The sequence below is a fragment of the Triticum dicoccoides genome, chromosome 6B (assembly GCF_002162155.2).
Source record: "Triticum dicoccoides isolate Atlit2015 ecotype Zavitan chromosome 6B, WEW_v2.0, whole genome shotgun sequence".
NCBI lineage: Eukaryota > Viridiplantae > Streptophyta > Magnoliopsida > Poales > Poaceae > Triticum > Triticum dicoccoides.
In genome coordinates, this window is record NC_041391.1 from 142418905 (window position 1) to 142441863 (window position 22959).

A 22959-nucleotide genomic window follows, 5' to 3' on the forward strand; every position below is an offset into this window, starting at 1 on the left:
GGCCGTGTCCTCGGCGCTATCGCCATTATTGCGACGCTTGTGTCTGTTGCGCCGGGTCTTGCCGTTGCTATCTCAGGCGTCTGAAGTGCCAGGATTTCTTGATGTGTTGTTACTACGAGCCAACCAGCTGTCCTCTCCCGCACAAAAGCGGGTCATGAGTGTTGCAAGGGCTGCCATAGACTTCGGCTTCTCTTGGCCGAGGTGTCGGGCAAGCCACTCATCACGGATGTTATGCTTAAAGGCCGCTAGGGCTTCGGCATCCGGACAGTCGACGATTTGGTTCTTTTTAGTTAAGAACCGAGTCCAGAATTTCCTGGCTGACTCTCCCGGCTATTGGGTTATGTGACTTAAGTCATCAGCGTCCGGTGGTCGCACATAAGTGCCCTGGAAGTTGTCAAGGAATGCGTCTTCCAGGTTCTCCGAACTGTCGATGGAGTTTGCCGGCAGACTATTCAGCCAATGCCGAGCTGGTCCCTTGAGTTTTAGTGGGAGATACTTGATGGCATGTAGATCATCACCGCGGGCCATGTGGATGTGGAGAAGGAAATCTTTGATCCATACCGCGGGGTCTGTTGTCCCATCGTATGGTTCGATGTTCACGGGCTTAAACCCTTCTGGGAATTCATGCTCCATTACTTCGTCAGTGAAGCAAAGGGGGTGTGCGGCGCCTCTATGACGGGCTACATCGCGACGTAGTTTGAATGAGTCTGGTCTGCTGTATTCGGCCCGGACGGATTTGTATTTAGTATATCCGGCGTGGCGGTCATCGTCACGCGTTGAGGCACGCCCCCGTGATCCGTAGATCGATCTTGACTGTCCTGCTTTGTTTCCTAATTCGTCTCGCAGGTCATGCGTGTAGCCCCGGGCCTTCGTGTTTTTATTTGTTTAGCGATGGGGTGTTGGTTGGTGTTCGGGCTGATACGCCTCTTTATCTCGGCCACGAGCTGGTCGGTCAGCCGCATCCTGCGCTGGTAGTATAGGCTCTAGTGCCTCGTCCTTAAATTGAGGTAACAACCTGCGCCTCGGGTAACTTTTGGTTGGGCGCTCGATTCCGTATTCCTCCGCCACCAGGACCTCAGTCCATCTGTCAGTGAGCAGATCTTGATCAGCTTGAAGCTGTTGCTGTTTTTTCTTCAGGCACTTTGAAGTAGATATAAGCCGACGCTTGAAGCGCTCCTTCTCGACGGGATCCTCAGGCACAGTAAATTCTTCGTCGCCGAGGCTCACCTCGTCTTCGGAGAGGGGCATGTAATTGTCATCCTCCGAGTCTTCGTCTATTGCCTGTTCATCAGGGCTAGCTTGCCCGTCCTCCCGTCCGGCCTGCTCGAAGCTTGGTTGGGCAAGATTGTTTTCGTCTTCAGCATCATTCGGAGTGCTATTGTCTCTTGTGCTGGTATCGCTGTTTTTGCTATGGAGGGGTTTAGAGCGGCGCCGCTGACGTTGGCGCTTAGGTCGCTTTTCAAGAGGATCACCCTTCGTTGCATCCTTTTGATCCTCGCCAATGTTTTCTTTGGGTTTGTCCACCATATATATGTCGTATGATGAGGTGGCTGTCCAGCGCCCTGTGGGCGGTGGTTCCTGTTCTTCTCCGGCATCGTCGTCCATACCGTCGATGTCTTCGGAGTCGAAATCAAGCATGTCGGTTAAGTCGTCGACAGTGGCTATTAAGTGGGTGGTGGGTGGGTAACGAATTCCTTCGTCGTTCGCTTCCCACTCAAGTCGGACATAGTTTGGCCAAGAGTCTCCTGACAGGGAGAGAGATTTTAATAAGTTTAGCACGTCGCCCAAGGGCCAGTGCTGAAAGATATCCGTGGAGCTAAACTCCATGATCGGTGCCCAATTAGATCCGATGGGCATGGATGCATGCGGTTCAGAGCCTATGGCCGGAGACGAGTCCACGGGTCCGATGACACAAACCTCTTTGGAAGTGAAATCTGTGTCACGAGGGTGGAGGGCACGCCCCCTACCTCGTGGGCCCCCTGTTGCTCCACCGACGTACTCCTTCCTCCTATATATACCTACGTATCCCCAAACGATTAGAACAGGAGCCAAAAACCTAATTCCACCGCCGCAACCTTCTGTATCCACGAGATCCCATCTTGGGGCCTGTTCCGGAGCTCCGCCAGAGGGGGCATCCACCGCGGAGGGCTTCTACATCAACACCATAGCCCCTCCGATGAAGTGTGAGTAGTTTACTTCAGACCTTCGGGTCCATAGCTAGTAGCTAGATGACTTCTTCTCTCTTTTTGGATCTCAATACAATGTTCTCCCCCTCTCTCATGGAGATCTATTCGATGTAATCTTCTTTTTGCGGTGTGTTTGTTCAGACCGATGAATTGTGGGTTTATGATCCAGTATTATCTATGGAAAATATTTGTATCTTCTCTGAATTCTTTTATGTATGATTGAGTTATCTTTGCAAGTCTCTTTGAATTATCCTTTTTGGTTTGGCCAACTAGATTGGTAGTTCTTGCAATGGGAGAAGTGCTTAGCTTTGGGTTCAATCTTGCGGTGTCCTTTCCTAGTGACAGAAGGGGCAGCAAGGCACGTATTGTATTGTTGCCATCGAGGATAACAAGATGGGGTTTTTATCATATTGCATGAATTTATCCCTCTACATCATGTCATCTTGCTTAAGGCGTTACTCTGTTTTTAACTTAATACTCTAGATGCATGCTGGATAGCGGTCGATGAGTGGAGTAATAGTAGTAGATGCAGAATCGTTTCGATCTACTTGCCTCGGACGTGATGCCTATATACATGATCATTACCTAGATATACTCATAACTATGCTCAATTATGTCAATTGCTCAACAATAATTTGTTCACCCGCCGTAGAATATCTATGCTCTTGAGAGAAGCCACTAGTGAAACCTATGGCCCCTGGGTATATTCTCATCATATCAATCTCTATCGCTTTATTACTTGCTTTGGTTTTACTTTGCCTTTTACTTTTCACCTTGCATCTATCTATCAAAAATACCAAAAATATTATCTCTATCAGATCTCACTCTCGTAAGTGACCGTGAAGGGATTGACAACCCCTAATCGCGTTGGTTGCGAGTAGCTATCGTTTTGTGTAGGTACAAGGGACTTGTACGTGGTCTCCTACTGGATTGATACCTTGGTTCTCAAAAACTGAGGGAAATACTTACGCTACTTTGTTGCATCATCCTCTCCTCTTCGGGGAAATCCAATGCAGTGCTCAAGAGGTAGCAAGAAGAATTTCTGGCGCCGTCGCCGGGGAGGCTCACGCAATCAAGTCAACCATACCAAGTACCCATCGCAATCCCTATCTCTCGCATTACATTATTTGCCCTTTGTCTCTCATTTTCCTCTCCCCCACTTCACCCTTGTCGTTTTATTCGCCCTCTCTTTCCCAATCTCCTCCTCTCTTTCCCGTTTGCCTTTTCCCCGTTGCCTTTCTGTTTGCTTGTGTGTTGGATTACTTGTTGCCATGGCGCAAGATAATACCAAATTGTGTGACTTCTCGAATCCAATAATAATGATTTCCTTAGTACTCCGATTGCTCCTCTTAATAATGATGAGTCTTGTGAAATCAATACCGCTTTGTTGAATCTTGTTATGAAAGATCAATTCGCCGGCCTTCCTAGTGAAGATGCCGCTACTCATCTAAACAATTTTGTTGATTTGTGTGATATGCAAAAGAAGAAAGATACGGATAACAATATTGTCAAATTGAAGTTATTTCCGTTTTCACTTAGAGATCGTGCTAAAGTTTGGTTTTCGTCTTTGCCTAAACATAGTATTGATTCTTGGAACAAGTGCAAAGATGCTTTTATCTCTAAGTATTTTCCTCCCGCTAAGATCATCACTCTTAGGAACGATATTATGAATTTTAAACAACTTGATCATGAGCATGTTGCCCAATCTTGGGAAAGAATGAAATTGATGCTTCGCAATTGCCCTACTCATGGTTTGAATTTATGGATGATCATACAAAAAAATTATGCCAGATTGAATTTTGCTTCTAGAAATCTTTTAGATTCGTCCGCGGGAGGCACGTTTATGCAAATTACGTTAGAAGATGCTACAAAATTGCTTGATAATATTATGGCTAATTATTCTCACTGGCACACCGAAAGATCTTCTAGTAATAAAGTGCATGCTATAGAAGAAATCAATGTTTTGAGTGAAAAGATGGATGAACTTATGAAGATGTTTTCTACTAAAAATACTCCTCTTGATCCCAATGATATGCCTTTATCTACTTTGCTTGAGAATAATAATGAATCTATGGATGTGAATTTTGTTGGTAGGAATAGTTTTGGAAACAACGCTTATAGAGGGAATTTTAATCCTAGGCCTTATCCTAGTAATCCTTCTAATAATTATGGAAATTCCTACAACAACTCTTATGGAAATTTTAATAAGATGCCCTCTGAATTTGAGAGTAGTGTTAAAGAGTTTATGAATTCACAAAATAATTTTAATGCTTTGCTTGAAGAGAAATTGCTTAAAGTTGATGATTTGGCTAGGAACGTTTATAGAATTTCTCTTGAAATTTATTCTTTAAAGCTTAGATCTATTCCTCCTAAGCATGATATCAATGAGTCTCTCAAAGCCATGAGAATTTCCATTGATGAGTGCAAAGAAAGAACCGCTAGGATGCGTGCTTCCAAAGATGCCTTTATTAAAGCGTGTTCTTCCAATTCCTATGAAAATCAAGATGAAGATCTAAAAGTTATTGATGTGTCCCCCATTAAATCCTTGTTTTGAAATATGAATCTTGATGAAACTGAATATGATCTTCCTTTACCTAGAAGGCATTTTAAGAATTCGGAGTTTCTAGATCTTGATGATGAAATTGATGAAAGTGGGATTGAAAGAAATAAAAACCTAGATGTTGCTAAACCCACTATTTTGGATCTCAAGGAATTTAATTATGAAAATTGCTCTTTAATTGGTTGTATTTCCTTGTTGCAATATGTGCTAGATTCTCCTCATGCTTATAGTCAAAATAAGGCCTTTACCGAACACATTGTTGATGCTTTGATGCAATCTTATGAAGAAAAACTTGAGTTGAAAGTTTCTATCCCTAGAAAACTCTATGATGAGTGGGAACCTACTATCAAAATTAAAATTAAAGATTATGAGTTTCATGCTTTGTGTGATTTGGGTGCTAGTGTCTCTACTATTCCCAAAACTTTGTGTGATTTGCTAGATTTCCGTCACTTTGATGATTGCTCTCTAAACTTGCATCTTGCGGATTCCACTATTAAAAAGCCTATGGGAAGAATTAACGATGTTCTTATTGTTGCCAATAGGAATTATGTGCCCGTAGATTTTATCGTTCTTGATATAGATTGCAATCCTTCATGTCCTATTATTCTTGGTATACCTTCCCTTAGAACGATTGGTGCAATTATTGATATGAAGGAAGGGAATATTAGATTCCAATTTCCCTTAAAGAAGGGCATGGGACACTTCCCTAAAAATAAAATAAAATTACCATATGAATCTATCATGAGAGCCACTTATGGGTTGCCTACCAAAGATGGCAATACCTAGATCTATCCTTGCTTTTATGCCTAGCTAGGGGCGTTAAACGATAGCGCTTGTTGGGAGGCAACCCAATTTTATTTTGTGTTTTTGTTTTTGCTTCTGTTTAGGAATAAATAATCCATCTACCCTCTGTTTGGATGTGGTTTTATGTTTTAATTAGTGTTTGTGCCAAGTAGAACCTATAGGATAACCTACGATGATGGTTGATTTGATTCTGCTGAAAAACAGAAACTTTGCACGGACGAATATAATTTTGTTAAATCACAGGAACGTGATTTTTCGTTGATTCTTTTTGCTTATGATCAATAAACAAATTATCCAGGACTTCCTATTTTGGTAGAATTTTTAGAGTTCCAGAAGTTTGCGTTAGTTACAGATTGCTACAGACTGTTCTGTTTTTGACAGATTCTGTTTTGTGTGTGTTGTTTGCTTATTTTGATGAATCTATGGCTAATAAATTAGTTTATAATCCATAGAGAAGTTGGAATACAGTAGGTTTAACACCAATATATCTAAATAATGAGTTCATTACAGTACCTTGAAGTAGTCTTTTATTTTCTTTCTCTAACGGAGCTCACGAGATTTCTGTTGAGTTTTGTGTTGTGAAGTTTTCAAGTTTTGGGTGAATTTTTTTGATGGATTATGGAACAAGGAGTGGCAAGAGCCTAAGCTTGGGGATGCCCATGGCACCCCCAAGATAATCCAAGGACACCAAAAAGTCAAAGCGGGATGCCCCGGAAGGCATCCCCTCTTTCGTCCACTTCCATCGGTAATTTACTTGGAGCTATATTTTTATTCACCACATGATATGTGTTTTGCTTGGAGCGTGTTGTATTATTTGCGTATTGTCTTGTTAGTCTACCACAATCATCCTTGCTGTACACACCTTTTGAGAGAGCCATACATGAATTGGAATTTGTTAGAATACTCTATGTGCTTCACTTATATCTTTTGAGCTTGATAGTTTTGCTCATAGTGCTTCACTTATATCTTTTGAGCGTGATAATTGTTGCTCTAGCACTTCACTTATATCTTTTAGAGCACGGTGGTGGATTTTTTTTAAAGAAACTATTGATCTCTCATGCTTCACTTAGATTACTTTGAGAGTCGTTAATAGCATGGTAATTTGCGTAATGTTAATATACTTGGTGTTCAAGATATGTGAAACTTTCTTTTGAGTGAATTGAATACTAAGATAAGTTTGATGCTTGATAATTGTTTTGAGATATGGAGGTGATAATATCAAAGTCGTGCTAGTTGCGTAATTATGAATTCAAAGAATGCTTGTGTTGAAGTTTGCAAGTCCCATAGCATGCACGTATGTTTAAAGTTGTGTAACAAATTTGAAACATGAAGTGTAGCTGGCTTGTGCATCCTTATGAGTGGCGGTCGGGGACGAGCGATGGTCTTTTCCTACCAATCTATCCCCCTAGGAGCATGCGTGTAGTACTTGATTTTTGATGGCTTCTAAATTTTTGCAATAAGTATATGAGTTCTTTTGACTAATGTTGAGTCCATGGATTATACGCACTCTCACCTTTCCACCTTTGCTAGCCTCTCCGGTACCGTGCATTGCCCTTTCTCACCTTGAGAGTTGGTGCAAACTTCGCCGGTGCATCCAAACCCTGTGATACGGTACGCTCTATCACACATAAACCTCCTTTTATCTTCCTCAAAACAGCCACCATACCTACCTATCATGGCATTTCCATAGCCATTCCGAGATATATTGCCATGAAACTTCCATCATCATCATCATGACATACATTGCTTTTGTCATATTGTCATTGCATGATCATGTAGTTGACATCGTATTTGTGGCAAAGCCACCATGCATTATTTTTTCATACATGTCACTCTTGATTCATTGCACCATCCCGGTACACCGCCGGAGGCATTCATATAGAGTCATATCTTGTTCTAAGTTTCGAGTTGTAATCCTTATGTTGTAATCAAAAGAAGTGTGATGATCATCATTATTAGAGCATTGCCCAAAAAAGGCCAAAAGAAAAAAAAAAGAAAGGCCAAAAAAAAGAAAGGCCCAAAAAAAAGGGCCCAAAAAATAGGGAAAAAGAAAATAAATAAAAAGGGCAATGCTATTATCTCTTTTGCCACACTTGTGCTTCAAAGTAGCACCTTGTTCTTCATGTAGTGAGTCTCATATCTTGTGCTTCAAAGTAGCACCTTGTTCTTCATGTAGTGAGTCTCATAAGTTGTCTTTTTATACTAGTGGAAATTTTTCATTATAGAACTTGGCTTGTATATTCCTATGATGGGCTTCCTCAAATGCCCTAGATCTTCATGAGCAAGCAAGTTGGATGCACACCCACTAGTTTTCTTTTGTTGAGCATTCATAGCTCTAGTGCATCTGTTGCATGGCAATCCCTACTCCTCATGTTGACATCAATTGATGGACATCTTCATAGCCCATTGATTATCCTTGTCAATATGAGACTTTCTCCTTTTTTGTCTTCTCCACACAATACCCATCATCATATTCTATTCCACCCATAGTGCTATATCCGTGGCTCACGCTCATGTATTGCATGAAGGTTGAAAAAGTTTGAGATTATTTAAGTATGAAACAATTTCTTGGCTTGTCATCGGGGGTATAGAAGTTGGGAACATCTTTGTGTGACGAAAATGAAGCATAGCCTAACTATATGATTTTGTAGGGATGAACTTTCTTTTGCCATGTTATTTTGAGAAGACATGATTGCTTTGATTAGTATGCTTGAAGTATTATTATTTTTATGTCAATATGAACTTTTATCTTAAATCTTTCGGATCTGAATATTCATATCACAATTAAGAAGATTTACATTGAAATTATGCCAAAGTATCACTCCGCATCAAAAATTCTTTTTTATCATTTACCTACTCGAGGACGAGCAGGAATTAAGCTTGGGGATGCCTGATACGTCTCCAACGTATCTATAATTTTTGATTGCTCCATGCTACTTTATCTACTGTTTTGGACTATATTGGGCTTTATTTTGCACTTTTATATTATTTTTGGGACTAACCTATTAACCGAAGGCCCAGCCCAGAATTGCTGTTTTTTGCTTATTTCAGTGTTTTGAAGAAACAGAATATCAAACGGAGTCCAAACGGAATGAAACCTTCGGGAACGTGATTTTCTCACCGAACGTGATCCAGGAGACTTGGACCCTGCTCCAAGGAACAAAAGAGGCGGTCACGAGGGTGGAGGGTGCGCCCCCCTACCTCGTGGGCCCCCTGTTGCTCCACCGACGTACTCCTTCCTCCTATATATACCTACGTATCCCCAAACGATCAGAACAGGAGCCAAAAACCTAATTCCACTGCCGCAACCTTCTGTATCCACGAGATCCCATCTTGGGGCCTGTTCCGGAGCTCAGCCGGAGGGGGCATCCACCACGGAGGGCTTCTACATCAACAACATAGCCCCTCCGATGAAGTGTGAGTAGTTTACTTCGGACCTTCGGGTCCATAGCTAGTAGCTAGATGGTTTCTTTTCTCTTTTTGGATCTCAATACAATGTTCTCCCCCTCTCTCGTGGAGATCTATTCGATGTAATCTTCTTTTTGCGGTGTGTTTGTTGAGACTGATGAATTGTGGGTTTATGATACAGTATTATCTATGGAAAATATTTGAATATTCTCTGAATTCTTTTATGTATGATTGAGTTATCTTTGCAAGTCTCTTCGAATTATCCTTTTTGGTTTGGCCAACTAGATTGGTAGTTCTTGCAATGGGAGAAGTGCTTAGCTTTGGGTTCAATCTTGCGGTGTCCTTTCCTAGTGACAGAAGGGGCAGCAAGGCACGTATTGTATTGTTGCCATCGAGGATAACAAGATGGGGGTTTTATCATATTGCATGAATTTATCCCTCTACATCATGTCATCTTGCTTAAGGCGTTACTCTGTTTTTAACTTAATACTCTAGATGCATGCTGGATAGCGGTCGATGAGTGGAGTAATAGTAGTAGATGCAGAATCATTTCGATCTACTTGTCTTGGATGTGATGCCTATATACATGATCATTACCTAGATATACTCATAACTATGCTCAATTCTGTCAATTGCTCAACAGTAATTTGTTCACCCACCGTAGAATATCTATGCTCTTGAGAGAAGCCACTAGTGAAACCTATGGCCCCCAGTGTTGTGGTTCTAAGTCTGACAGTAGAGTGGGGGGTAGGTATGGAGAGGCAAGGTCCTAGCTATGGAGCAGTTGTAAACACAAGAGATTTACGAGTTCAGGCCCTTCTCGGAGGAAGTAACAGCCCTACGTCTTGGAGCCCGGAGGCGGTCGAGTGGATTATGTGTGTATGAATTACAGGGGTGCGAACCCTTTACACTGAGGAGGGGGTGGCTTATATAGTGCCTGCCAGACCCCTCCGGCCCTCAGTAATGCGGGGTTTAAAGTACATTAAGTCTAGGCGTTACTGGAAACGCCTCACATAAAGTGTCCTAAATACCATAAAGTCTACTTAATTACAGACCATTGCGGTGCAGAGTGCTTCTTGACCTTCTGGTGGTCGAGTGAGTCCTCATGGTCGAGTCCTTCGAGTCCGTCGAGTGAAGTCCCTCTTGGTCGACTGGAAGGTAGTTTCTTCTGAGGGTGTCCTTGGGTAGGGTACTTAGATCAGGTCTATGACCCTACCCTAGGTACATGACTTCATCATTAGCCCCCGAATGGATTGAGGTTTGAGTGAGGAAGGAGTTGATATTATTTCCGACCTACTTTTGCGTTCTGGATATGTATCGTCTTGGACCAATAATCTCTTCGTTGATAATCAGCAACTTTTCTTCAGTCGCCTTGATCCATTCTTTTCTCTCGTCGAGTGAACTTTTGAACTCAGTAATTTCCGAGCAACGGATCACAGGAAATCTCTCGTCTGACAGATCAAACTGCGGTTAGCGGATTTTGTGGGATCTGAATTTTGGGGAAGCGCGCGAAGCAGGGCGGACCGCGGCGCTCGGATGGGATAGTGCATAGACGCCTCGATCCCCGCGCCACCTTTTTCGCCACGTATCGCGTACGGGCGACTGTTTCGGGATGTGATTGGATTGCCTGGGCCCACTTGTCATTCACTCGGAAGTGTTCTTATAAAAGCGCCCGGCGAGGGTTTTTGAACAGTATCTCTTCATTCTTCCCCCTGCCCTCTCCGCCTCCGCCCACTGCGCCCGCTCTCGCCTCCGCCCCATCGCTCCTCGTACACTTCGCCGGCAATAATGGTGAAGGATAAGACGGCAGCGCTGGAACGAGCGAAGAAGGCAACGGCGACGGGGAAGGCGAAAGGGAGAGCAACCAGTCGGGGCGGGTCTTCGTCCAGATCCCGCCTGCCGCAAGGCTGGGTCCAAGGGGATTGGATCCGGTCGACCATCACTGAGAAGGATCTTACCGACATGGCCAACGACGGTCTGATCCCCCACGGAGCAGCAAGGCTTCCGGGGAACGAGTGGCAACCCCAGCCGGAAGAGGGTGAGTGTGTTCTTTTGGCTACCCACGTCGACCGTGGGTTCTCATTGCCTCCGAGTGTTTTCTTCCGTGGTTTCTTGAACTTCTTTGGGGTGCAACTCCACCACTTCAATCCAAACTCTATCGCCTACCTTGCTGCCTTTGTGTCCATGTGTGAGAACTTCCTGGGTTGCCGACCGCACTGGGGTCTGTTCAAGCATATCTTCACTTGTCGTTCTCAGACCATGAAAAAGGCGAGTCCAGATGACGATAAGACCAAGGTTATTCAGATGTGTGGAGGTCTGGGGATTCAGATGAGGAACAAGAGCACCTTCCCAACCATGACCCTTCCTGAGTCGGTCAGAGGATGGCAGTCGACTTGGTTCTACTGTCAGAATGAGTCGACGCCGGGGCAGTCGAGTGGTCTCCCTCCGTTTACCATGGACCGAGCAAACAAGCCCTCTTCTCTGAAGGTGCTCCCAGAGGAGAAAGACGACGTGAAGATGTTGATGGAGCGCGTAGTCCAGTTAGTTCGGGAAGGAGTGACGGGTATGGACCTTCTGGAGGTCTTTCTTAGGCGACGTATCCAGCCCCTTCAGTACCGAGGCCATTGCATGTGGCTGTACCAAGCTTCAAAATATTGGATATCGAGTTCATATCGGTTTGGCTTTGACATATCGGATGTCGGATATCAGGTGATATATCGGACGATATGTAGATATATCGGCGAAAACATGTGCAGTTGTTTTTCATTATTCTTGTTCAAAACATTTATTTTTAGTAAAAAAATGTATGATGTCAAAGCTTTAACATATTACTTTTAGATTCTTAGTTTATTAACTTGTTGATTAAGGAACTATTAAGGAAAGATCCACAAAATGCTTACTCTATGATTAAAAATAGTAATGATATATATGCATTTGTACGAAACATTGTGCATGACGTTCATAATATATAATGAAGTTGTAAATGCATAACCTTATTTCACTGCTATCTAATAAATAATTGTTGTCGTCTATGTACTGTCCTATATTAGTGGACATATCGGGCTAGATATCGGTCGATATTTTGGTCCATATCAGATGATATGTTAGAAAATGATATTTGCAAAATGATATGTTATGTTTATATCGGTGGAGCCCCAAAAGTGATATATCGGCCTATATATTGGTCGTATCGGCCTAGATTTAAAAGCTTGGGCTGTACTGCAGAACCGAGGATGAGACTCGGATCAACCCAGAAGAGTCGACGACGCCACACTGGAGAGGTGGATGGCCGCGGTCACTGGGAACAAAGACAACCCTCGTGGAGCCAGGAGGATTCCACCGCTCAACCATTCTAGCATTCCAGACAAGGTATGCCCACTTTATCTCCAATTGTATTCTTGCCATACTTATTCCGTTTTCGCTGCAAATTGGTCGATTGATCTTTATCTTGATGTCTGACAGGCCCTCACCGAACTATACTCGATGCCCAATGGAGCACAGGCTCCGACTGAAGAGGGGGAAGCGAGTGGGGGCGAAAGCCAGGAGGAGTGGGACTCGGATGCCGCTGAAGACGATGATGATGACGACTCCGATGGGGAGGAAGAGGAGGAGGAGGAGGAGGAGGAAGTTGCACCGCCTCGCACGGAGAGGCGCTCGAAGCTCATCCACGACCCTGCGATTGAACGTGGTAAGGGGGTTGCGACTGTCGCGCAGTCGACCAAGCGCCCTCGGACCACTTCTCCAGCGCCGACTGAGAAGGCTCCGAAGCAATCTCGAATGGTGCCGACGAAACCAACGAAGGTCTTGCCAAAGATGAAGGTGTCAATTCCCACCATATCAGGGTAAAAATGTTATCTGAGTCTTCTTGCTCTACACGAGTTTATTTTTGGTCGACTCATGAGTTAACCGACTGATTTTTGGAATTGCAGTGCTGCTACTTCTGATACCTCGGCCAGGGCTGACGATCATGAGATGGAAGATGCTGCAACCTCAAAACCTGGTACCACTATCTTAATTCCGTTTTTTAGTCGATTGGCTCTTGGTCTCTAATTCCGATTCTTTTCTGCAGCTCCATCTAATGTCGTTATCACCCTTCCTGACGATGACGGCGATGAGGAACCGCTGAAGCACAGGAGGAGCAGGAAAGCGTCTGCTGGCAGGGTGGCTCAGGATGTGACAGCACCCGAGACACTAGTCGCAGAGGAGGAGAACACCACTCGGCACATCGTATCTTTCGCGGTGCCGCTGACGAGTGCTCACCCCGCGTCGTCGAGTGCTGCGCAGCCTTCCCTCTTCGCGACCCACTACGTCCCAGAGGACCAAACCAGTGCTACAAAAGAAGCGATACGCCAGGCGGGAGTCATGATGGAGCAGGTGAAGGCCATCCGGGAGGCTAGCCAGGCAGCCTATGACACCAGTTCCGCTCTTCAAAGCAACGTTTAGGTCAGTCGGTCATCGCCTGTTCTGTTAGGATATGATTTCTGAAAATCTTTCTTTCCGGAATCCGTAGTAGTCACCCACTGGGTGTGTCGATTGAAACTCCGGTTTAGTGGGGGCATGCTGAGTGCACCCACTGGGTGTAGTCCCCAAGGCTATGGTGGACTGCTGGCAGTCGACCATAGGCTTTATAAGTTAAGTTCTTCCTTCATTCGTCTAGGTCGAATGGATTTCTCCAACCGGTGGGGGCACGTTGAGTGCACCCACTGGGTGTAGTCCCCGAGACTGTGGTCGACTGCTGGCAGTTGGCTACAGTCTATAGAACATGACTCTCTTTTTTTTTGTTGGTCGACTCTATCTTGATAGAACCAGTGGGGGCACGCTGAGTGCACCCACTGGGTGTAGTCCCCAAGACTGTGGTCGACTGCTGGCAGTTGGCTACAGTCTGTAGAACATGACTCTCTTTTTTTTTGTTGGTCGACTGGTCGACTCTATCTTGATAGAACCAGTGGGGGCACGCTGAGTGCACCCACTGGGTGTAGTCCCCAAGGCTACGGTCGAATGTTTGTATTTGGCTGTAGTCTTAGAAACGCATGATTTTTCCTTAGTCACTCGGAAGTGAATTGTCTTTGACATGTTGTCGATTGGTTCTTCGTAGAAATCCTGCGACCTTGCGACTCGTTATACCGAGCTGGAGAACAAGCATATCCAGCTCGAGCTTGATCTGAAGCTGGTCCAGGAGAATCTGGCGAAGGCGAAGGAGGAGACCAAAGGTACGTTTGGTGAGGCCTCGACGACTGCTTTTGCACCTCATTTGTTTCAAAATCTGATCTTGCTGTAACTTTGCAGGCAAAGTGAAGGAGGCCCAGAAGAAGAAAGACCTTGAGCTAGCTGAGATGCAAAAGACAGCTTTAGAGAAGACCAAGCTCGCAGACGAGAAGTTAGCTTCGGTCACTAAGCTTGAAGAAGAAAACACCAATCTAAAAGCTGCTCTTGCTATTGCTAACAAGGAGGTCAGTCGACTGAAAAGCGACAAAGCTGCTCTGAATGACAATGCCAGTCAGTTGGCTGGGAAGAAGAATGATCTGGAGGCCTATCTGAGCGGACTCGCCAAGAAGTTGTTCCTCATGCTCGAAGGTAATCCTTTGTGTCAAACAATCGTTTTTACAGTGACCTTTCCATTCGACCATTGCCTTGACTCGGCGATTGTACTTGCAGAATTTTGCCAAAACTTTGAAGAGGAAACTAGTCGACTGGAACCAAACCTGGACCCCATCAACTCTCCGGTGAACGATGAAGTTGCCATGAACGTGTTCCGACTCGAGTCTTGCGTTGCTGCTGTCGTTGACTATCTTGCAAGGCTGAAGGTCGCCACTTCCCGCATTGACATTACGCTCTGGCCCAGGGAGACGCTCCAAAATGACCTCGAGTCTTTGATGACTCGACTAAACACAGTCCCTGGTCGAGTGCAGGAGTGGAAGAAGTCTTCCGCCAGGTGTGGTGCAGATGTCGCTCTGTGTCTGGCCCGAGTCCATTGCAAGGATGCACGAGAAGACAAGCTGGCGGCTCTTCGGGTGGCTAACACCAAGAAGCATGATTTCCGGTCTTTCATGGAGACTTTCATTGCTGCTGCCACTCGGATCGCGGACGGAATTGATCTTGATGAGTTTGTTGCACCTTCCAGCCCTCCACAGGAGGGGTAAAAAACTTCTTGAGCTCGGCACTTTAAATTTGCCTCGGTATGCCGAGTGATTTTGTAACCGATAAACCTTAACAGGCTTAGCACCTGAGCACTTTCGGTTCCGTTAGGTATTTATCCGAACTTGGATCCGACGTTCGAATATGCTTGCATTTGGCTTGGGATGTCTTTTGCAGGTTAAAGCGAGGTGCTCATTGCAGTCGACTTGTTCCCCAATTTGCTTAGGCAGGCACTGAGCTGCGGCTAAGCCTCCGAGTGGTTGGCATGCTCCTCACTCGGTAGGAATTTTATAACTTAGGCGAGCACTGGGCTGCAGTTAAGCCTCCGAGTGAGAGGTCTGCTCTCTACTCAGTAGGATCTTTATTACTTAGGCGAGCACTGGGCTGCAGCTAAGCCCCCGAGTGGGAGGTCTGCTCTCCACTCGGAAGGATTTTTATATCTTAGGCGAGCACCGGGCTGCAGCTAAGCCTCCGAGTGGGAGGTCTGCTCTCCACTCGGTAGTATTTTTATTACTTAGGCGAGCATTGGGCTACAGCTAAGCCCCCGAGTGGGAGGTCTGCTCTCCACTCGGAAGGATTTTTATATCTTAGGCGAGCACCAGGCTGCAGCTAAGCCTCCGAGTGGGAGGTCTGCTCTCCACTCGGTAGGATTTTTATCACTTAGGCGAGCACTGGGCTGCAGCTAAGCCCCCGAGTGGGAGGTCTGCTCTCCACTCGGTAGGATTTTTATCACTTAGGCGAGCACTGGGCTGCAGCTAAGCCCCCGAGTGGGAGGTCTGCTCTCCACTCGGTAGGATTTTCACGTTGTACTTGTGGCGTAGCTCGGAGGAGAAAGTCACAGTTGACCTGCACCTCGTCTTCCTTGCTACCGCACATTGTACTTGTGGCGTAGCTCAGAGGAGAGGGTCGCAGTCGACATGCACCTCGTCTTCCTTGCTACCGCACGTTGAATTTGAACTTAGGCGAGTACTTAGACTGCAGCTAAGCCTCCGAGTGGGAGTCTGGCTCACCACTCGGTAGGATTTTATTGAAACTTAGGCGAGTACTTAGACTGCAGCTAAGCCCCTGAGTGGGAGTCTGGCTCACCACTCGGTAGGATTTTATTGAAACTTAGGCGAGTACTTAGACTGCAGCTAAGCCCCCGAGTGGGAGTCTGGCTCACCACTCGGTAGGATTTTATTGAAACTTAGGCGAAACGGATTCGCGGCTAAGCCCCCGAGTGGGAGGCTGACTCACCACTCGGTAAGGATTTTTTTTTTACAAACTTAGGCAAAACAGATTCGCGGCTAAGTCACCCACTGAGGGGGGAATTTTTACTGAACAAAATAAAAGTGACAAAATCATTGGGGAAATTATGACACTATCATCTTGCAAAACATGGACTACAAAAGTACTTTTATTACAACTCATCCGAGTGAAAACTTAAGTGTAAAATGGACGGAGTAGTTCCGCATTCCAAGCTCGGGGCTCGTCGATATTGTGCTTGATGTTGTAGAGACGGTACGCCCCGTTGTGGAGAACTTTGGTGACGATGAAGGGTCCTTCCCAAGAAGGAGCAAGCTTGTGTTGTTTTTGCTGATCCACTCGGAGAACCAAATCTCCTTCCTGGAAGGTTCGACTCTTCACGTTTCTGGCGTGGAAGCGACGCAAGTCTTGCTGGTAGATGGTCGATCGGATCAGAGCCATCTCCCTTTCTTCCTCTAAAAGGTTGACTGCGTCCTGTTGTGCTTGTTCCACTTCAGCTTCATTGTAAAGTTCAACTCGAGGAGCATTGTGAAGAAGATCACTCGGCAAGACTGCTTCAGCTCCATAGACCAAGAAGAATGAAGTTCTTCCGGTCGACCGATTAGGCGTGGTCCATAGACCCCAAAGCACTGAGGGAAGTTCGTCGACCCATGCTCCAGCCGCATGCTTGAGATCACGCATCAGTCGGGGTTTCAATCCTTTGAGGATCAAGCCATTAGCTCGCTCCGCTTGTCCATTCGACTGTGGATGGGCGACCGAAGCGTAGTCGACTCGTGTGCCTTGAGAGGCGCAGAAATCCCTGAATTCCTCCGAATCGAAGTTTGACCCATTATCTGTGATGACGCTGTGCGGGACTCCATATCTGAATATCAGTTTCCTGATGAAGCTAACAGTAGTACCGGCGTCAAGGTTCTTGATGGGTTTAGCCTCGATCCACTTGGTGAACTTGTCGACTGCCACCAGTACATGCGTGAAACCGCTTCGACCTGTTCTCAAGGGGCCTACCATATCTAACCCCCATACTGCGAAGGGCCAGATGAGTGGTATGGTCTTCAGAGCTGACGCGGGCTTGTGTGACATATTGGAGTAGAACTGACATCCTTCGCACTTGTCCACTATTTCCTTTGCCATCTCATTTTCCTTTGGCCAGTAAAATCCGGCTCAGTATGCTTTGGCCACGATGGTCCGAGAGGACGCATGATGGCCACAGGTCCCCGAGAGGATATCATCAAGGATGATTCGACCTTCTTCTGGCGTTATGCACTTCTGACCAACCCCAGTCGCGCTCTCTCTGTACAACTGTCCTTTGATTACGGTAAAGGTCTTGGATCGACGGACGATCTGTCGAGCCTCTTCCTCATCCTCCGGGAGCTCTTTTCTCAGGATATACGCGATATATGGAACTGTCCAGTCGGGAGTGACCACTAAGACCTCCATGACCAAGTCAACCACTGCTGGGACTTCTACTTCAGTCGGATCTGTGGCACTCTTGGGTTGCGGAGCTTCTTCGGTGAAAGGATCTTCTTTTACTGATGGAGTATGGATATGCTCCAAGAACACACCACTCGGAATGGCTTCTCTCTTGGAACCTATCTTTGCTAGATCATCAACTGCTTGATTTTTCAGTCGGGGTATATGATGGAGCTCTAACCCCTCAAACTTCTTTTCTAGCTTCCTCACTGCATTACAGTATCCAGTCATGGCTGGACTTCTAACGTCCCACTCCTTCATCACTTGGTTGACCACCAAATCTGAGTCGCCATAAACCATAAGGCGACGGACGCCGAGTGAAATGGCCATGCGCAACCCATACAAAAGGGCCTCGTACTCTGCCTCATTGTTGGAGGAATCAAAGTGAATCTGGAGCACATATCTGAGCTTATCTCCTCTGGGGGACACCAGGACAACCCCAGCACCGGAACCATTCAACATCTTAGAGCCATCAAAGAACATGGTCCAATGCTCCGAGTGAACTTCAGTCGGCTGCTGTTGTTCAATCCACTCGGCGAGGAAATCTGCTATTGCCTGGGACTTAATGGCTTTCTTTGCCTCAAACTTGATATCAAGGGGAAGAAGTTCAATCGCCCATCTCGCCACTCGACCAGTTGCATCTCTGTTGTGCAAAATCTCTGAAAGTGGAGCGTCGCTGATGACTGTGATGGAATGATCAGAGAAATAATGAGCAACCTTCTTCGTGGTCATGTATATCCCACACACAAGCTTTTGATAATGAGGGTATCTTTGCTTGGATGGAGTCAAAAATTCAGACAGATAATACACTGGGCGCTGAACTTTGAAGGCTTTCCCTTCTTCTTCCCGCTCGACCGTAAGTACTGTACTGACGACTTGTCCTGTGGCTGCGATATAAAGCAACAGAGGCTCTTTGCTGATTGGAGCAGCAAGCACCGGCTGGGTGGAGAGCAGAGCTTTTAGCTCGGCAAACGCTGCATCAGCTTCTGGAGTCCACTCAAACTTGTCTGCCTTCTTCATTAGTCGGTAAAGAGGCAATGCCTTTTCACCGAGTCGTGAGATGAATCGACTTAATGCAGCCAAGCATCCAGTAAGCTTCTGGACATCGTGCACTCGCACGGGGCGTTTCATTCGGAGTATAGTGCCGATCTTTTCTGGATTAGCGTCGATTCCTCGTTCGGAAACGAGAAAACCGAGTAACTTGCCACCAGGAACTCTGAATGTGCACTTTGATGGATTGAGCTTGATATCATACCTCCTGAGGTTGGCAAATGTTTCGGCGAGGTCAGTTAGCAGGTCGGAACCTTTTCGCGACTTGACCACGATATCATCCATATACGCTTCCACATTCTGACTGATTTGAGTGAGCAAACACTTCTGAATCATTCGCATAAACGTGGCTCTGGCATTCTTGAGGCCGAATTGCATGGTGATATAGCAGAAGCACCCGAATGGAGTGATGAAAGCTGTTTTTATCTCATCGGGTCCGTACAGACGGATCTGATGGTACCCGGAATAGGCGTCTAGAAAAGACAATCTCTCGCATCCTGCGGTCGAGTCAACAATTTGATCGATGCGAGGGAGAGGAAAATGATCTTTCGGGCAGGCCCGATTGATGTGCTTGAAATCGATGCACATACGGAGTGAATTGTCCTTCTTGGGAACCATGACGACATTGGCGAGCCACTCGGAGTGGTATATTTCTCAGATAAATCCTGCCGCCAATAGTCGAGCCACCTCCTCACCAATAGCTTTTCTCTTCTGGATGGCGGACCGCCGAAGATGCTCTTTAACTGGTTTTGCTGCTGAGTCGACTCTAAGACGATGCTCAGCCAGTCCCCTGGGAACACCCGGCATGTCAGCTGGCTTCCATGCAAAAATGTCCCAGTTCTCACGGAGGAACTGGATGAGCGCTTCTTCCTATTTCGGGTCGAGTGTTGTGGAGATGTGGGTCGGAGCTGCATTGGGGTCGGTCGGGTGAATGTGGACGGGCTTCGTCTCACCGGACGACTGAAATGCTGACTCTGTGGCGGGTTTCTTAGCTCACAGCAAATCACTCAGATCCGCATTTTGCTTATATTCTTCAAACTCGACCGCTGTCACCTGGGAATCGGCAATCTTTGAGCCTTTCTGGAAACACTCTTCTGCCTTTTTCCGATCACCAGTGACAGTGATCACTCCTTTGGGGCCGGGTATCTTCAGTTTGAGGTATACGTAACTGTTGGAAATATGCCCTAGAGGCAATAATAAAAGTATTAGTATATTTCCTTGTTCATGATAATTGTCTTTTGTTCATGCTATATCTGTATTATCCGGAAATCGTAATACACGTGTGAACACATAGACCACAATATGTCCCTAGTGAGCCTCTAGTTGACTAGCTCGTTGTGATCAACAGATAGTCATGGTTTCCTAACTATGGACATTGCATGTCGTTGATAACGGGATCACATCATTAGGAGAATGATGTGATGGACAAGACCCAATCCTAAGCATAGCATAAAGATCGTGTAGTTCGTTTGCTAGAGCTTTGCAAATGTCAAGTATCTCTTCCTTTGACCATGAGATCGTGTAACTCCCGGATACCGTAGGGGTGCCTTGGGTGTATCAAACGTCACAACGTAACTGGGTGACTATAAAGGTGCATTACAGGTATCTCCGAAAGTATCTGTTGGGTTGACACGGATCGAGACTGGGATTTGTCACTCCGTATGACGGAGAGGTATCTCTGGGCCCACTCGGTAATGCATCATCATAATGAGCTCAAGGTGACCAAGGTGTTGGCCACGGATCATGCATTACGGTACGAGTAAAGTGACTTGCCGGTAACAAGACTGAACAAAGTATTGGGATACCGACGATCGAGTCTCGGGCAAGTAACGTACCGATTGACAAAGGGAATTGTATACAGGGTTTTGATCGAATCCTCGACATCCTGGTTCAACCGATGAAATCATCGAGGAGCATGTGGGAGCCAACATGGGTATCCAGATCCCGCTGTTGGTTATTGCCCGAGAGTCGTCTCGGTCATGTCTGCATGTCTCCCGAACTCGTAGGGTCTACACACTTAAGGTTCGGTGACGCTAGGGTTATTAGGAAGACTAGTATGTGACTACCGAATGTTGTTCGGAGTCCCGGATGAGATCCCGGACGTCACGAGGAGTTCCGGAATGGTCCGGAGGTGAAGTTTTATATATGGGAAGTTGTCATACGGACACCGGAAAGTTTCCGGGGGTTATCGGTATTGTACTGGGGCCACCGGAGGGGTTCCGGGGGTCCACCGGGAGGGGCCACCCCTCCCGGAGGGCCACATGGGCCGCAAAGGGGAGGGAGCCAGCCCCTGGAGGGTTGGGCGCGCCCCCCACCTTGGGCCCATGCGCCTAGGGTTGGGGGGGAACCCTGAGGGGGGGAGCCCCCCTTGCTTGGGGGGGCAAGCCTCCCCTCCCTGGCCGCCGCCCCCCCTCTAGATCCCATCTAGAGGGGTCAGCCCCCCTTGCCCCTTCCCCTATAAATAGAGGGGTGGGGGAGGGCTGTTGTACCCATTGCCAAGGCGCAGCCCCTCCCCTCCCCAACACATCTCCTCCTCCGTTACGCGCTTGCGAAGCCCTGTCGGAGTACTGCTGCCCCAACACCACCACGGCATCGTGCTGCCGTTGGAGCGAGCTTCCTCAACCTCTCCTTCCCCCTTGCTGGATCAAGAAGGAGGAGACGTCTCCCGTCCCATACGTGTGTTGAACGCGGAGGTGTTGTCCGTTCAGCACTTGGACATCGGTGATTCGAATCACGTCGAGTACGACTCCATCATCACCATCCCCTTGCAAGCTTCCGCACGCGATCTACAAGTGGTATGTAGATGCAAACTCTCTCCGATGACTCGTTGCTTAGATGAACTCATAGATGGATCTTGGTGAAACCGTAGGAAAAATTTTAATTTTCTGCAACGTTCCCCAACAGCGGTATCAGAGCTAGGTCTATGCATAGTTCTCTAATGCACGAGTAGAACACAATTTTGTTGTGGGCGTGGATCTTGTCAACTTACTTGCCTCTACTAGTCTTTTCTTGCCTCAACGGTATTGTGGGATGAAGCGGCCCGGACCAACCTTACACGTACACTTACGTGAGACCGGTTCCACCGATTGAGATGCACTAGTTGCATAAGGTGGCTGGCGGATGTCTGTCTCTCCCACTTTAGTTGGAGCGGATTCGATGAAAAGGGCCCTTATGAAGGGTAAATAGAAGTTGACAAAATCACGTTGTGGTTATTCGTAGGTAAGAAAACGTTCTTGCTAGAACCCAATTGCAGCCACGTAAAAGATGCAACAACAATTAGAGGACGTCTAACTTGTTTTTGCAGCGATTGATCATGTGATGTGATATGGCCAGAAGTTGTGATGAATGATGAATTGTGATGTATGAGATCATGTTCTTGTAATAGGATTCATGACTTGCATGTCGATGAGTATGACAACCGGCAGGAGCCATAGGAGTTGTCTTTATTTTTTGTATGACCTGCGTGTCATTGAAGAACGCCATGTAAACTAATTTACTTTATTGCTAAACGCGTTAGCCATAGAAGTAGAAGTAGTCGTTGGCGTGACAACTTCATGAAGACACGATGATGGAGATCATGATGATGGAGATCATGGTGTCAAGCCGGTGACAAGATGATCATGGAGCCCCGAAGATGGAGATCAATGGAGCTATATGATATTGGCCATATCATGTCACAACTATATAATTGCATGTGATGTTTATTATGTTTATGCATCTTGTTTACTTGGGACGACGGTAGTAAATAAGATGATCCCTTACAAAAATTTCAAGAAGTGTTCTCCCCTAACTGTGCACCGTTGCTACAGTTCGTCGCTTCTAAGCACCACGTGATGATCGGGTGTGATGGATTCTTACGTTCACATACAACGGGTGTAAGACAGTTTTACACAGCGAAAACACTTAGGGTTAACTTGACGAGCCTAGCATGTGCAGACATGGCCTCGGAACACGGAGACCGAAAGGTCGAACACGAGTCGTATGGAAGATACGATCAACATGAAGATGTTCACCGACGATGACTAGTCCGTCTCACGTGATGATCGGACACGGGCTAGTCGACTCGGATCGTGTAACACTTAGATGACTAGAGGGATGTCT